General features: G+C 39.7%; 1 protein-coding gene across 2 annotated transcripts in view; it reads right to left on the reverse strand.

Annotated features, from left to right (window-relative positions):
- Positions 1 to 8,368, reverse strand: part of elfn2b (extracellular leucine-rich repeat and fibronectin type III domain containing 2b) — an 85,853-nt gene extending 77,485 nt beyond the window's left edge. For both annotated transcript variants that reach the window (XM_084926252.1, XM_084926253.1), the window contains exon 1: positions 8,251 to 8,368. The gene's annotated coding sequence lies outside the window, so the exon portion shown is untranslated. The remainder of the gene's footprint in view (positions 1 to 8,250) is intronic.
- Between the last annotated feature and the right edge of the window lie 7,943 nt (positions 8,369 to 16,311).

A 16,311-nucleotide genomic window follows, 5' to 3' on the forward strand; every position in this document is an offset into this window, starting at 1 on the left:
AAAAACAAGGCATTATTCCAAAATCCACTTGCTATGTGTGTGCAAGTATGTGCATGTAACTGTATTTCATTATTTGTGTGTATAATCTACAAGAAAATATGCTAAGCATCCATTTAAAGTGAAAGCAGCATACCAGAGGTTAAATATCAAGCAGAAATACCACAAGTTTCTCTTGCGATTAATCTCTGTGCTTTTATTCATCACCCTTGAACAATTGCACTGCTCTACACATCCCTCCCACTCTACTTTCTGCCTCCCCTTCTCACACACACACACACACTTCCACAGCAGGCAAGCGAGTTTTTTTCCCGCTCCTTCATGAAACTCAAACGCCGAGGGATTTTGTATATATGAGCATGGGTGTGAGTTAAAAGGGGTGGGGGGAGGGTTGGCACAAACCAAAGATGATGGCAGATGGCGTCCTTACTTAACACACATACAGTACACACAAACACTGAACACTAAGCAGATACAGTACATCTTCATGCCATGAAAAAAAGAGCACATGCATAACATTCATGGATCATAATAAGCGTCCATCCAGACATGCAAAAGTTTCATCAACTTTCTGTTGAGGTCTGTGCAGATATGGTGGAAAATTTAAAAAGAATCACCAATCACAGCATTTAAAATAGCTCCAATATACTTTTTTTTCTCTGACACTGATTTTGATTGACACTTACAAGGTAAACAGTTTCATATTGTGTGCGCTTAACATATGAGTAGGTCCATTTTCTAAGACTCTAAAAATATTGCTCTTATGATTCACATCAGTAACAGCTGCATATTGGATGAGTCATGTCAAAACGCCTTCATCCTCTGGAGATTATTAAATTTAGAAAGCCTCCAAACACTTCATAAAGTTTAAACTAGTTGAACTAATTTCCATTCACTTTTGAAACACTGTGGACTTATTGGTCCAGATCACCACCTTACAGTAAATACACAGATCTGGAACCTTGACTCACATATGATGATATGTTTTTTTTTCCCTCTCTCTGACCATTTCAGTCAGACAACTCACATTTGGAGTACTTACGTAAGGCAGAGAATAGAGTTCTGACCTCATCACTCCTGGCAGAAAACACTTGCGTAGAGGTATTGGGGAATGATGGGTAAAAATACCTCCAGTCAGTCTGCAGGTCTGCAGGTGGGTGACGTGGTAGTTGAAGCTGAGCAGGGGAAATGTGCACTGGCAGAGTGCAGGGAGAGACGGGAAAATTTGCAGCTTGAATAGCTTCGAAGCACGCATTTGGTGCACGATGTCAAGAAGAAGGTTTATCGTGTGTGCGTGTGCAGCAGTGCAGCTCTGCTGATTGCTTGAACTTTGCCCCTTTAAATGCATTACCATTGCAATGCTGAAAATTTTTCTCACAGTGTAGCCAATTTGAGATGTTCAATTCTGAAGCGAGGCGTGACCGTCCATACACACATCAAAACACTCGCGCACGTGTTGCTTGAGTTTGTCACCAACACCCTCCATCAGACAGACACGCATCAGTGCACCCTCCTCTTTGTGTGCGACAGCCATTCTCCGTCAGAATCATTTTTTCAGTGTCAGGTCATATTGCACCACTTTGTCACTCCAATTACAGTCATAAAGCTCAGAGTTGCAAATCTATTAATGCGAGAGCCGAAATCAGACTGGCCCTGAAATAAAGGCTCATGTGAGTTTACTGAGCAGATGTGGAGCTGAGTCCTTACTTAAAAGTGCTTGTCAATTCCCACACTGTTTAAAGCCCACTGGCTTTCAGCGGATCTGCATGTGGCTATGAAAGTAATGAGAAAAGAACGCCTATGCCTCTAGCTGATTCAGCTAAAATGACTTCAGCATTGTTTTTAAAGTCACACTGTAGCTGAGTTCAGGTAGCGCGTAACGGGTCTGTGCCACTCGGCAGCAGACTTTACACTCAGCACTGGGTTGAAAATACTTGGTGACAAGGATTTCTGCAGATTTTCCATCAACTCTTTCCTGAATTTATGGTTAGCTTGACAGGTATGAGATGTGCTTGAACCCTCCTGTGAGAGTTCCTGTCATTCAGCGGGTTAGGTGGTGTTGAAGAGCTGGTTCACCAGCTTCTCATTCCTCCCTATTTTTTCCTTTTCTTCTTGCCCTCACTCCTCATACTGTAACATTCTTATTTCCCATCTCTACCTGTTACATGCATTGCTTTCTATCATTTCTCCCACTCCCTGGCACCGTTCTGTGTAAACCCTCTGTATTCCTTTCACGTCTCATCCTCCGACACAGGGAAACACAGATTTCCCCCCTATCAACACATTCCCGCCTAGTTGAAGTACAGCTAATGAAACTGACTCTAAATCGCTCAAATCTGTCACTGGATGTTGCATTTCTGAAACCCCGTCACAGATTCACTGTCTACTATGTGTCTCAGTTTCTTGCCCAAGGGGACCTCCCACAGGTTCTTGGCAGTGAAGGAGTGACAGTTGTTGTGAAACATGACTGTTGTATTGATTGCACACAGCACCGCAACAGCTGGTAGGCTGAAAAGGGAGCACAGTGTGCTGTGGCCAAGAATTTTGATGTGGAGGAGTAAGCAAGTGTGGATGTTTCCCTGGGGTTATCCCTCTCAGGATCTTTGCATAATTTTTTCTGGTGGATCCAGACATTGATTTGAAGGGGCGTGGCTGGGAAAAAAAGAAGCTACGAGAGGTAAATCTGGTGGGGAGTGACAATTGTGGGCCAGTGAGCTGAGAAACCTGATTTCCAGGAATATAAACTTTAGGTAAGTCCATTATGAGCACAGTGCTCAAAATGAACTGGCCCATAATGGACTGCAACTTAGTAAATCAACCCTGCATTTAGGACGGCACGATACTGACATTTACATCTTTATTTACTGTAAAAGTTTACAGAGGTCTACAATTTACAGTGTGGCAGATTTTTCATAGCCTCTATCTTCAGATAGAGAAAGTATGAATAGGAAAGGAAAAAAATCATTTTTATATTATTATAATAGTTTATCAGTTAAAAAGCTAGTTGAAGACCTCGTTGTAAATATACAGTACTGTGCAAAAGTCTTGATCCATCTCACCTTTTTATTTCTTTTTTGCTTCCAAGAGGCCAGACTTTTGTTGTAATTTTTAGATGGTCTTGAGGTACCCAGGCTTTCTGAAGGTCTTTCAAAGTTTGGTCCCCTGCAAGTTTCTTAACACTGACCTATGAATAGAAAAGGTACCTAACTCAAAAGATTAATTACTGCTGTGTCTACACATACCAGAAAACATTTAAATGCATTTTAAATTGTATCTTTGGGGCACTTATTACTAACTAGCTGAATCCATAAAAATACCAATGATACCAAGGTTTGACAGGGATAAAATAATATTACTTCACCAACCAAGGGGATCCCCAAAGAGGTATTATCCAAAAACCTTGCATTTTTCAGAATGGTGTGCAGTGTGCCCTTGGGAAAAAAACTGAAGAAACTGGACAAATGAAAGAGAAAAGAAAAAGACACAAGCCTAAAAATGTATCTACAGCAGATGAACAGTATCTGACAAGCCATCTCTTTAAGAAATAAAAACAAATCCTGCAAAGACCTCACACACGACCAAAGATGGTGCATCTGGCCCTTCAGTTGATTCATGCACTGTTCACTGAAGTGTCATCAAAAACTCAGGGGAATAGTGGCTGTCAACAAGTCATTATTAAGGAAAGGAAGCAGGGAAAAAAGGCTGAGATACGCTAAACTACACAAGAACCTGACTGAAATGGATGGATGGATCCAAATTAATTTATTTCCTAACTCAAATCATCAGCAGTATGTATAGAAGAGGGCAGGAGAACGGTACCAAAGTGAATATCTACAGCCATCTGAAAGACATGGTGGAGTCATGGTTTGGTGCATTTCAGCCAGCACTGTTGGGGATCCTCGTGAAAGTCAATGGAAGTATGAACCACAGAAAGGTATCATCAGGTGCTGATCCGCCATGCAGTACAAATTGGGAACAACTTTCAGTCCTGTGTTTTAAATCCTACATTTCTTGTATACTGTTATCAATAAGTCTGAATTTGTATCTACAGCTTGGAGTCGAGAGTTGCAAAATGGCAACATCTCAACAAAGTCGGCTGTGAGATGTAGCAGTACTGATTTAGTAGCAAGGCAGCTAAGCAGTCAGTCACGCTCCCAGCCATCTGGGTTTATATCCCATCAGTAATCAGAAGTGCACACTATACATGTCGTCACATATGTACAACATTTTTCATGCATTTAATCTCCACATTAGTTTGTGCTATTATACTGGCCATATGGAATAGAAAGAGAAAAAAGAATGTCCTTTCTCTCTGATAGCAAATATTATGTTTTACATCTAGACTTTACGAAAACAATTTGCAAAAAAATATATAAAATCTCACTCATTCATCTCCTTCACCAAACCACCATCGTTTGACCTGGATCCTAGGACAAGATGCCTAAATTAGGCTAGCTGAGCTCTAACTATCTTGGTCTCTAAGTGCTCTGAGGTTAAGACCATAAAATAGCACTAATGGCTCAAGTCATTAACTTTTCAATAACTACTGAAGCTCCCACCCATCTGGCACCAGTCCAGTCCTCCACTCACCTATCTTTCTTTCCTTCGTTTTATGCACAGTGAACTCTACAGTGTCAATTTATAGTGTTTTCATTCATTAAAAACTAAAATAAAACTAAAATCAAAGTTTTTGCTAGTATTATATTTGTCAGCTCTTGAGATCTAACCTAACAGTCAGCACCACAGATTTTTTACGAGTAACACAGTTCTAGCACCCTGATGAAGTGAAGATTATATTGCAGCAAGCCAAAGGCTTTTGGTTGGTAGGTGGTCATTATTTAGGTCTCCCAGGCACACCTCCCCTACTGATTTTCTCTCCCCCTTCTTCCTTGGTGCACCACTGATTTGTGATTGCAATTGATTGGAGACTGCTCATCATTCCTCCAGGGGCAACAAAAGGAATCGTGGGACAAATGAATGCAGCAGGTGGAGAGAAAATTAAGAAATGTGTGGAAGGCAAACTGATACTATTAAGGGAAGATATGGGGCTCTCTATAGTTTGACATGTAGCTCTTATGTATTTTTTATTTATGCAAGTAGGTGACGACAGTGATTGACGGAGCCAGGGTAAAAAAGGCCAGTAAAGGCTTTCACTTTAGTGAAAGCTAATTTACTATATGGCATACGAAGGAACCCGCCTGCTTAGGAAACTGACATGTGACAAATGAAAGGAAAATAATCACAATAACAAAATTATAGCAGGATTCTGGACCCTGATTCTGATAAATAATAGGGTTGGGAGAAAAAAAAGATTCAGTATTGTATTGCGATATTTTGTGAGACAATATTGTATTGATAAAGAGACACTAAATATGTGTGTTTTGTTAAAATGTTAAAATTCTCTGGGAATAGTAGAAACAAGAGGCCTTATCTCACTTGATAGGAAGCAACCTTTCTGCAAACAGTCGCAGTCTGACTTGGACAGTCACCAATAGAGAGGCTGCAGAAGGTTTGCAAGTTCTATCTAATTTATAAATGCAGACAGATTGCCAACATGTTGATATCAGTCTGAGTCTTTATGAATAAGCATAGCTCGTGGGGACTTGACTTAGCTGACTGCTAGCTGGTTGTATTCTGGATATATTCATATGGAACAGGGCAAGGTTGCTGAGTACAGATGTAATAGTTAAATGTGATTTTCTGTCCATGTAGACAGAAACACGCAATGTTCACTGATTCATCAGTTAACTGCTATATTATCAGAAATATATTGCATATATTTGTGAACTTCACCCTATATAATGGCATACTGATGACTACTGACTTCGGTATTACGGCAATAATTGATGAAGTGAGATAACTTTGGATAAAACAGATAATGTCAGAGTTAAACTTTAAGGATAATTTGCAGTTGAAAAAGGTGATAATTCACAATATATGTTATTGCAATTGTCACAAAATGTAAAATAAAAAATCATGAGTGAAGTATCGTGATAATAATCGTATCTTGGGATATCTGATGATTCCCACCTCTCATATGTAATACATATATAATAAAATATAATAATGTATTCCCCAGTTTTGTGTTTTGGTGATGGTGTCGAGCGTCATCGTTAGGCTATTTGTTAATTATGTGCAAGTAATTATGATTTAGGTGTAGCAAAAGCTGCAGTTAATGAGTCATAGTATTTTCATAGTCATCATACCATTCAGCGAACCACTGTGCCCTATGGATGGAGACCATTCTAGTCAGGATGTAGAAAAACAGGATGTCAGAGCAAGCCTCCACAAATTTGCAGCGACGCATTCATCTAAGTGGACGAGTGGACCAAAACCATCAGCAAAATAACCCCACAGGCATAACAGAGCCAACGGGGGTCTCCTCACTGCCGGGTCAACCGTTTATGTTTTTTCTTTTAATTTGTCACCTGTCCAAGCCTGTCACTATAAGGAGAAACCAATGGCACCATTTCAGGAAGCATCCTTATTTGTTGATTATATGCATTCCCTCTTTCATTTTCTAAGTGAACACAAGTCCTTCCTTTGTTATACTGTGTATTTACATCATGTATGCAGATCCTTTTCAAAGACACACATGCACGCGTACACACACACACACACGCACGCACGCATGCACACACGCACCACAGCTTGGACACCCACTACTGCATCAGTGTCTCCAGACACTGTCAATTAATTAGGGCTGCAACGATATGTCGACATAATCGATGACATCGACTATAAAATTTCATCGATGCAGGATTTTATTGTATAGATGTGTTTCTCCTGTAAAAAGGCTTGAGCACCTCTCAGATGGCTGAAGTCACAACAGGGAGCATCTTTAGCATGGTTATCAGCAAGCGTCACTCCAGAGCACGTCCACTGCAATCGTGAATTCATGAACTGAATCATCTGGAAACTTCGGAAACTTTGTTAATTTGGATTGGAAACTAAAAAAAATTTGATTTAATTGGAAGCTTGTTTTGAACGTAGGGACAGAAGTCTTTTTCCAGTTCCTATTTGCACATTATTATTTGTTTAAATACTACTAGCGCTATAATTTGTATTGCCTAATACCTAATTCATATGTTTCCTGGGTCATTATTTTAATTTGCTGTGGGATAAGACAAAAGGGTGATATTCGCAGGTGGGCAGACTTGAGCAGGTGAGGTACTGGAGCCTAGAACAGGACGTTTCTCCACAGGACACGGAGATAATTAGAGTTATTGAAATAATCCCTGACTAATCGACTAATGAGCGAAAAATTGTTTGTTAGTCGACTACCCAAAAAAATCGTTAGTTGCAGCCCTACAATTAATATAATCAAGTTAGTGATTACAACAAAAAAGGAAAGTGTTGTTCACATTTGCTAACTGTTATCTCGTGCCTAGCAGCCTAAAAATGTGTGGGCAAAAGAATCTGTGCGGTCCATCGGTCAGTAGTTGGACACTGTTGCTGCTGCCGGCAGACTATCTCTCTCTCTCTCTCTCTCTCTGTCTCTCCCTCAATCGCTAACTCACACACGCGCGAGCACAGTGAAACTAAAGGCAGCTTAAGCCAAAGCCCTGACTGCAGGTAGAAGAACAGAGAGGTGTCTGTAGCGCAACAGAGTAGCTGGTCCATCCATTCACCCTCCAAAAAAAAAGAAAAAAGAAAAACCCACAAGCTAGAGCACACGCGCGCGCGCACGCACAGTCAGTTTTATGCCCTGAGCGATTCCCTCCCTCGACACTAAATCCCCTCGCGCACATCTGTCCATGGCGCGTACTCTGCCCGGCCATCCTATCTCCGCAGAATCCAGCATAAATACCAGCCAAGCTTCATGTGACACTAAATCTACCGCCACAGATTTTAATCACTTCTAAAGCCAGTCGCGCAGGAATACCACCTTATGAACGACAACTGTACCAAAAAGAAAAGAAAAAAAAAACCCGAAGAAAATGCGCGCTAATAACCAGCAATAAAATTCTCCTGATTGCACGTACATATTTCTAAAACCTAACTTTGCTCCTCATCGCGGATAATTCAAACCACAAACAGGGAAAAGCGTGCTTCCATGACCTCATGAAATCTGCCATATGGGGCTTCTGTTGCACCAAGAGGACTCAACCTAGCAAAGCGTTGGGAGTCTATGGTGCAGGTGCGTCCTCCCGTTGCCGTCGCGTGCATATATTTTATCATACCAGGATGGGTTAAAATAAATAAATAATTAAAAAATATAAAAGATGAAAAGGGGCAATTTTTGTACAGTACCTTCACTCATTTTTCCTCCAAATCGTGCGTCGAGGGAGCAAAAAGGGAGCTTTTTTTTCCATCCAACGTCGCAGGCTCAGCACCACGGCGGGAGTGGATAAGTGAGAGAGAGAGAGAGAGAGAGGGGGAGAGATAGAGAGGGAGGGAGGATGCATAGCCTAGACCTCTGCGTAGACTAATATAGTCCAACTGCAGTGGGCATCTACAACTGGCTTCATTTTCACTACAGTATAACCTACCTGCGGATTGGGTCACCACTTAACCTCTTTTAATTGCTGGTGTATGGTGTTTAATATTCATAAAATCTTCAAGTCATCACACCTAGGATTATCCAGCGTTGATTGCCATAACTCTGCATGCACACACAGGAGGCTGACACAGACATGCAGTCACTGCATCAGTGATTCCTTCCACCTCACATTCAAGACGTGAATAGGCGCACAAGCAATCTGACTGCCCTCGTAAAACTTGATTGAACAGATGCAAAAAAAAAAAAGAAGGAAAAAAAAAAAAGAAATCAATGAAGAGAAAGACCTTTTAATAAGTACAGTTTCTTGAAAGATGTTAATTATTTACTCCTTCCAAAAACACAATAATGCTAAAAGCAGCATCTGACCCCAAGTACAATTCAATAATTTGCAGCATTTTTTTTCTAGGTTATGGTGAGGGGACAATAAAAAATGCATTGTTGTGTTCAAATGAGAGCCTACGTTTTTGACAGTTCCTCCTCCTCCTCTTCCTTCTCTTCCCTCTCATTTTAACCGCAAACACATTTGAAGCTCTAAGATGGAGTAGGATGGGAGCGATGAATTTTCCCAGCAGTTTGTGAATCAGGCTATTGCAGGAAAAATCTAGAGGTATGAGAAACCCCTGAGGATGTTCTGCCTGTGTGGACAGTGGGGAGGATGATTCTGTTTTTTTCACGGCAAGAAATATGTTGAAGGTGTAATCATACTCAATTAACACTCTTCCCCTCCTCATTTCACACTTGCATTTTTTTCCATCACAAAAGCCAGCACGCCCATACACATGCAAACACACGTTTACCTCAGTTTATTAACTCACACTCTCTCAATCTCTGTCTTTTTTTCTCTGTCAGCAGAGGACTATTAGCTCAAGAGAGTGCTGTGGCATTGAGACTTATTAATTTTTATTCATATCAGTAGGTCCACTGTTGAGCCAACACCAATGGTTTGTCGTAGCATGATGCGCAACAAATTTAATTTCACTGCATCTGCCTTCATATGTGGTGACCTCTTTAAATGTTTATGCTTGCATGCACAATAGGCTGTGTTGTACTGTCTAAGCTAAAATGGACCTGTTCCAAAAATAATGGGGATTTCTTGCATCAAAAATCATCATGTGAAAGGTTTTTGTTTTTGTTTTGTTTTCCAATATCCACACACATAAATCAGATATATGGTGACCCTGGTGAAATTCAATTCAATTCAATTTTATTTATATAAAACCAAATCACAACAAGAGTTTCCTTTACATTGCAAGGTAAAGAAGGTAAAGAAAGAAAACAGACAAAACCCCAACTATCATATGACCCCTCTGAGCAAGCACTTGCTCATAGAAAAACTCCCTTTTAACAGGAAGAAACCTAAAGCAGAACCAGGCTCAGGGAGGGGGCGGCCCCGTCAGGGTGCAACTTAAGAGGCTTTTGTGACATTTCTTCTACTTCTACTGTGTTTTATTCAGTTTCCAGTGTATTCTGTGTGCTTTTGCAGCATTTTTCTGTTTGCTGGTGTTTTCTTAAGTTGTAGTGTGCTTGATCTCTCTTACTCATCCCTTTTTTCCACACAAGTATCTAAGGAAATTCTCTAATATTCTTCTGTCGCCTGCATTTGTTCAGTTCTGGTCTACTATTAGCCAAGAATTTAGAACAGGAGTCAAAAAGTGTTTGTTGACCTACCTTCTTAGGTTATTAAGGTTTTTTTTTTTTTATCTGTATCTACACATATCCAATAAAGATCCTCGAGCAAACTGGGTGAGCTGTAGACTAGAATTAAACTGATGGAAAACCATGACTGAGGATAAATTTGACCAATATTGATGACAAAGTTATCGAAATGAAGTTATTTGCTTAAGTTAAAAAGTATTTACGTCACCGGTTTATGGAGTAACGTCATGTAATCATGAAAAAAAAAAAGATGGGCCTAAAAAATCTACAGGAGTTTGTCTACCCGACATATTTGAACAGACTGGTTAGCCATTTAAAAGTTCACATGAAGCTAAAAAGATAGGTCATCTCTCAAAAGCATAATTTTGTCAGACTAGAAAATGTCGAGCTTCAGGCTAGTGCTTTTGCTCTCATGGGACCCAAAACCCTAACCCCTAACCCCCTAACCCTGCTCGCATTCATAACTAACCTCAACCAGCTGTCTAGTCATAAACACTTCTTTCCTAAATTCACTCTCACTTTGATGCATGCAAACGTTTTCCTAGCAGCCAAACAATTAATGACTCCCCTTTTATTACCGAATTACTGTCAGGACCTTTAATTCCCGATACTTCTTGTGATCACTATGTTGGAAAGAAATGGGGATGTTATTATATCACTAATAAGGTTCTGGGATTATGACACTGGCTACTCCAATAATGAATCAGTTGAAATCTTTCCAGATGGATGCATCCATTTTCTGCTTGCTTTATTTATGTGTGTTTGGTGTTGCCTTGATTTTTGCAGGCTTTTATTTTGGAAAGTCAACAACTGAATGTGTTTTTTGTTCCCAGCAATCATTTATATATCAACATGGTTAACTTTGAAACATTGTCAGCAAGCATTATCTTCAGTTTAAGTATATTTTCTTATTTTTACTGCTATGCTAAATAGAGGATCATCTCTTTCATATGGTTATTTGCACCTTCTGCTGTTTTTTTCCTTCAATATGATAATGTTTAACACTACAATTTATCCATGGCTTTGTCTGTAATTGTGCTTGCTGGGTGATAAATGGCTCGTGCACTTACCTCCACCTGAATGGAATAATTTTATTGGCATTAAGGGCAGGTCTGATGCGAATGTAATCGTATGCCAGGTTTCTGTGCTGATGAGGTGACTCATTGTGTATACATCATAGTGTTTTCACACATTACATCAGGTTTTCTCAATAGGCAATCAAGATCATTAGACTGCCCTTCATTTTATGTTGTTATGACAGATCCGTGCTAATGTGCAACATAGGATTGACTGGCCAGTAGTTCCCACTATACATATCATGGAACAGAAATAGAAGATCAGGCCAGTATATCACATTGTAATATGGCCTTTCCACCTATGTCCTTATTCTTAAATTAAAGGGAGTGCCATAAAACCCAACGCAACTCAAGAGTTGGGCCAATTCGAGCTGCCAGGGGCGAGTGGTGGGGCACACCCTAAACAGGTCGCCAGTCTGTTGCAGGGCTAACAGCTCTAACTGCATTGCTTTGGGAAGTAGCCAGAGTACCTGGAGAGATTCCTGGTGGATTCTAACCTATACGAGCGAACTATACAATCTGTAAAAAAAATAATTTTAAAAAAGTGTGCTGTACATGTTCAGTAAACCTACTTAAAGAATCAAGTAAGTCAGCAGAAGTAACCAAGGTTATTTACAAGGATTGTTGGAGTTTTCCTTTGATACTCTTTGTAGGAGCTTCAGTAAATGCCCACAAAAGGGCTGAATGATGTCTGCTGGAGCCTTGTCATTCATTCACTTACAAAGGCCAGCATTTCAAAGCTAGGCCTATAAATAGGGTTATTCCGAGATTTATGAAATGATAGATATAATTACAGGTATTCAGTGCATGCTCTACAAACAGAGTATGCAGGAGGCATGACACATGAGGTTTTGTACTATATAAATAAATATTGAAAGTTCTTTGGACAGTAAAACGATTAACCACCTTCTTTGTGGAGACCTTTAAAAGTCAGCAACAGCGATGTGAGAAAATTAGGACACCCTATGAAAGCCTGTATATTCTAAAATATATTTGGACATATGGATATTTAATATAAATTTCAATGGGAGGGATCCAAATAATATAATTAAACAACTGAAAAATAAGAAAAACCTTTTTTAAAACTTTATGTGAAACGTAATTTAAAAAGAATGCAAATTCGGGTGAGGAATAAATTAGGACACCCTACATGTCATCCCACTTAAAACGGTTAAAATCACACACAGTTGTATCATGTCAGGTGCACATGATTAGTACATTGTTACCCAGCATTTTAAAGGAGACTTGCCCTATTTTAAACCTCAGATTTAGTTTGGTGTGCTCCTGACTGTTGAAGTGTTGAAGTGAGCGCCATGGTGAGATCTAAAGAGCTGTCTGATGCCCTCAGAAAGAAGATTGTGGCTGCTTATGAGTCTGGTAAGAGATTCAAAAAGATCTCAAAGGAATTTGACATCAGCCATTCCACCATCTCGAAAATTGTTTACAACTGGTGGACATTCAAAACAACTGCCACCACGCCCAGGTCTGGCCGTCCAAGCATATTCACCCCCAGAGCAGACCATAAATTGCTCAAAGAAGTCATCAAAAATCCTAAAATGTCATCACAGGAACTACAGCTGGCTCTGGCTACTGTCGATGTTAAAGTGCATGACTCTACTATCAGAGACTACACAAGTTTGACTTTTATGGGAGGTGTGCAAGGAGAAAATATTTGCTCTCTGAGAGAAACATTAAGGCCAGACTGAAGTTTGCCAGAGCGAACGTAGACCAAGACCATGACTTCTGGAATAATGTTCTTTGGACAGATGAATCTAAAACGGAATTATTTGGACACCAAAACAGTAGACATGTTTGGCGTAAACCAAATACAGCCTTCCAAGAAAAGAACCTCATACAAACTGTGAAGCATGGCCGTGTCAGTATCCTAGTTTGGGGATACTTTGCTGCAGCAGCACCTGGCCAGCTCACCATCATAGAATCCATCATGAATCTGAAACAATGAGCCAAAGCATACCAGCAAATCCACCAAGAACTGGCTAAAAACTAAGTAGAGAGTCCTGGAATAGCCAAGTGAAAGCCCTGATCTTAATCCCACTGAGATGCTGTGGGGTGACTTGACAGACTGTACATGCAAGAAAACCCTCAAACATCTGGTAAAAGGTTACAAAAGGTGTCTAACTGAAGTTATATCAGCCAAAGGGGGCAACACTAGTTATTAAGGGGTAGGGTGTCCTAACTTTTTCCTCCATTAAAATACACATTTTTGTTCATATCTTTTTTTTGATGTGTATTTTTTTTTTGTTTAATTGAAATTAAGTCACTTTCTTTTCCAGTAATACATGAAAACATGACTAGATATTGATATTTGAACATTTATTAATACAGAGCCGATTATTTTATGGGGTGTCCAAATTTTCTCAAATGACTGTAAGTGTGTCAACACCAAGTGAATTTAAACCTACAGCTCAGGGACCAGATCAGGGTTACAATCTTTATTTGGCAAGAGTCTTTATCCAGGTGATTGGTCCAACGAGTCGGGCCAGAACTGAACAGGGGATAGACGAATCAAAAAGACAAGCAAACCCTTTATTAACAACACAAAGAAACACAAGGCCGAGACTGTTGCAGCTGTGCAAAGATGAACTTGCAGAGGAAAGGGAAAAGTGAGATTAAATACACTGTAGAGGGAGGGTATACAAGAAACAAATGATAAAAGGGCACCGATGGTACAAAAAGCAAAGGAAAGCATGAAAACAAGAATTAAAAAAACATGGACCAGGAGAAGAAATGAAGAATATCATGTATAACATGACCATTTGATGATAAACTATACCCATGTTTGCTTGTTGCTTTGTTTTTTCTGAATTTTTACCAGTAGATTATATTATTTTAATATATTCAATTTTGTATGACTTTCTCAGTCCGTTTGTTCAATTCCACCTATGTATTTCTATTAATGGAATTATTTAGTCAGTTAATACTTGCCATAGGTCCTAAGTTAAAGCATCACATATGTCATACCAGGGGCGCGGGACAGAAGAAAGTCTCCTTTGCTGCATTCATCATCTGAATGGGCAACTTCTGATAATTTGAATTCATCAAGTGTTGGAGGTGGATATACCTGAGACAGCTGGGGCATGCTCTGCTTATGCAACACATGAAAAGAACAGCTGATACTGCTCCACTATCACAATGCTCCACCTGCTGATGTGACTGTCCAGTGCTTGGCTGGAAAATCCACTCGCAAAACCTTTGCTCTCCCTGTCACATGCCATAGCACAAGGCAAATGCTGTGCTCTAAGTGCCTGCAGTGTGTATTTAGCTTTAGTTGTTTCCATCCAAACATAGCAGAGTGTTTAGCGTGCATTGCCATCAATAAGTCAGACTTGTTCCCAGTGGCTGCTGGTCCCTGTCTGGGCTGCCCTTTGTCACTGACTTTGTTCATCATATTTCTAAGTACAGCTAAGTATGGAGGTTGAGCTGCAGCAGGTTAGGTGGTCTCAGGATCTGGTCTCTGCTTTTCTCAGATGATGTGGTTCTGTTGACCTCCAGCTTTCACTGGGGCAGTTAGTTGCTGCCCCAAGTGTAGGTGTTCGAGCATCTTGGGGTCTTGTTACCACTTAGGTGGTTTGGACAGGTGAGGTATTTTGAGCATGTAAATGAGGTCTATTGGCAGACCCAGGATACGCCGGAGTGATTACACGTCCGGATGGCTTCGTTGTGTGTTTAGTTTTATTATTTTTGTAATTGAGTCAAAATAGCCCATTATAGTTGCATCGTGTAAATACGATACAAATGAGGTTTAACTGAACTTACCAAAAACTGACACCAGAGTCAAAGGATGGTGAATAAGCTTTTAAGTCATAAAAATTGATTACAATGTAATAATGTAATCTTTAAGCTTTAACATTGCATAGCTAATAATGCTTTGAGAAGAAATAAACCTTGTTATAGATATTATTCTGCTATTAAATGCTTTTTTAGAGTACCCAGGAACCTCAGTTATAGTCCATGTATGTTAAATATGTTGGCAGAATGAGAGTTTATACACTTGTGAATGTGTTCTTTCACATTTTACATTTCCTTATCTAATTCATGTGTTTGTTGTTTGGGGGTCTACTTTGTTTTGCATTTGTATTAGTTTAGTAATGAAAAAAAATAACATAGAGCTTTAGCTGCACTTAGATATCCATGTCCCTCTCAGTCATGTTCCTATTATAGTGGATTAAAGAGGATTACATGCCATTGAAATGTCTGTTAAATAAAACATGCAGTAGGAAAAGTTTAGCACTGTCACATTAGCTGTCTCAGTTTGAACCCCTGCTCCGGCCACCTTTCTGGCACTTATGACCTTTGGCTGATGCCTACATGTTTTGACAAACTCTGACACACACCCAGCAGTTCAGATTGCGGGATTGTTTACCAGACGTGGTATCTCAGCTGACTGGCCTCACGACTCGAGAGCTGCAAGTGTGTTTCCATGGTAACCATGTATAGTATTGAGAAGAGCAGCAAAGAGAGTGGAAGAGAAGCAGAGAAAGAGAGAGAATGAAGCAAACCCTGGGAACCATGTCTTGTTATAATTATCCTTATTTTGTCAGTTATTCCAGCTGTGTGTTAAACATGATGCAGGATTGTCGTTTGCGGCATAAAAAAAATTAAAAAATAAACAAATAGGCTTCTACTAATTTGTTAATAAGCATTTGCAGTAACTGAGTTAGTGAGTTCCAGCTGAAGCTGGAGCGTAAAATAAAAGCTTTTGGAATGAACGCCTAAAAACTGCAGGAAACATGACATACTGAGTTTTAGATGCTACAGAAATTTAGAAAAAATTTAAATTGGAACACCTGTTTAATGTCACAGTAATAGATATTTAAGCAGTTAGGTGCATTTGCAAAATGTGGAACTAACTTATCTTACATTTATGACAGTTATATTGTCTTAAAACCTTATAAAGCATAGTAGTCTGCCATTTTGATATAATTCGCAGTGACTGAATCTGAATTCTCCTAGGATGATCTCTGAGCTGCAATATTTTTAGTAACATAAAGAGAGAAAAAAACCCTATTTGTATTTCTCAGTTGTGGTGCAGGCTTGTGGAAAAACTGACATAATTAA

The sequence above is a fragment of the Perissodus microlepis genome, chromosome 4 (assembly GCF_051167445.1).
Source record: "Perissodus microlepis isolate ML-2025 ecotype Zambia chromosome 4, ASM5116744v1, whole genome shotgun sequence".
In the NCBI taxonomy this organism is placed as follows: Eukaryota; Metazoa; Chordata; class Actinopteri; order Cichliformes; family Cichlidae; genus Perissodus; species Perissodus microlepis.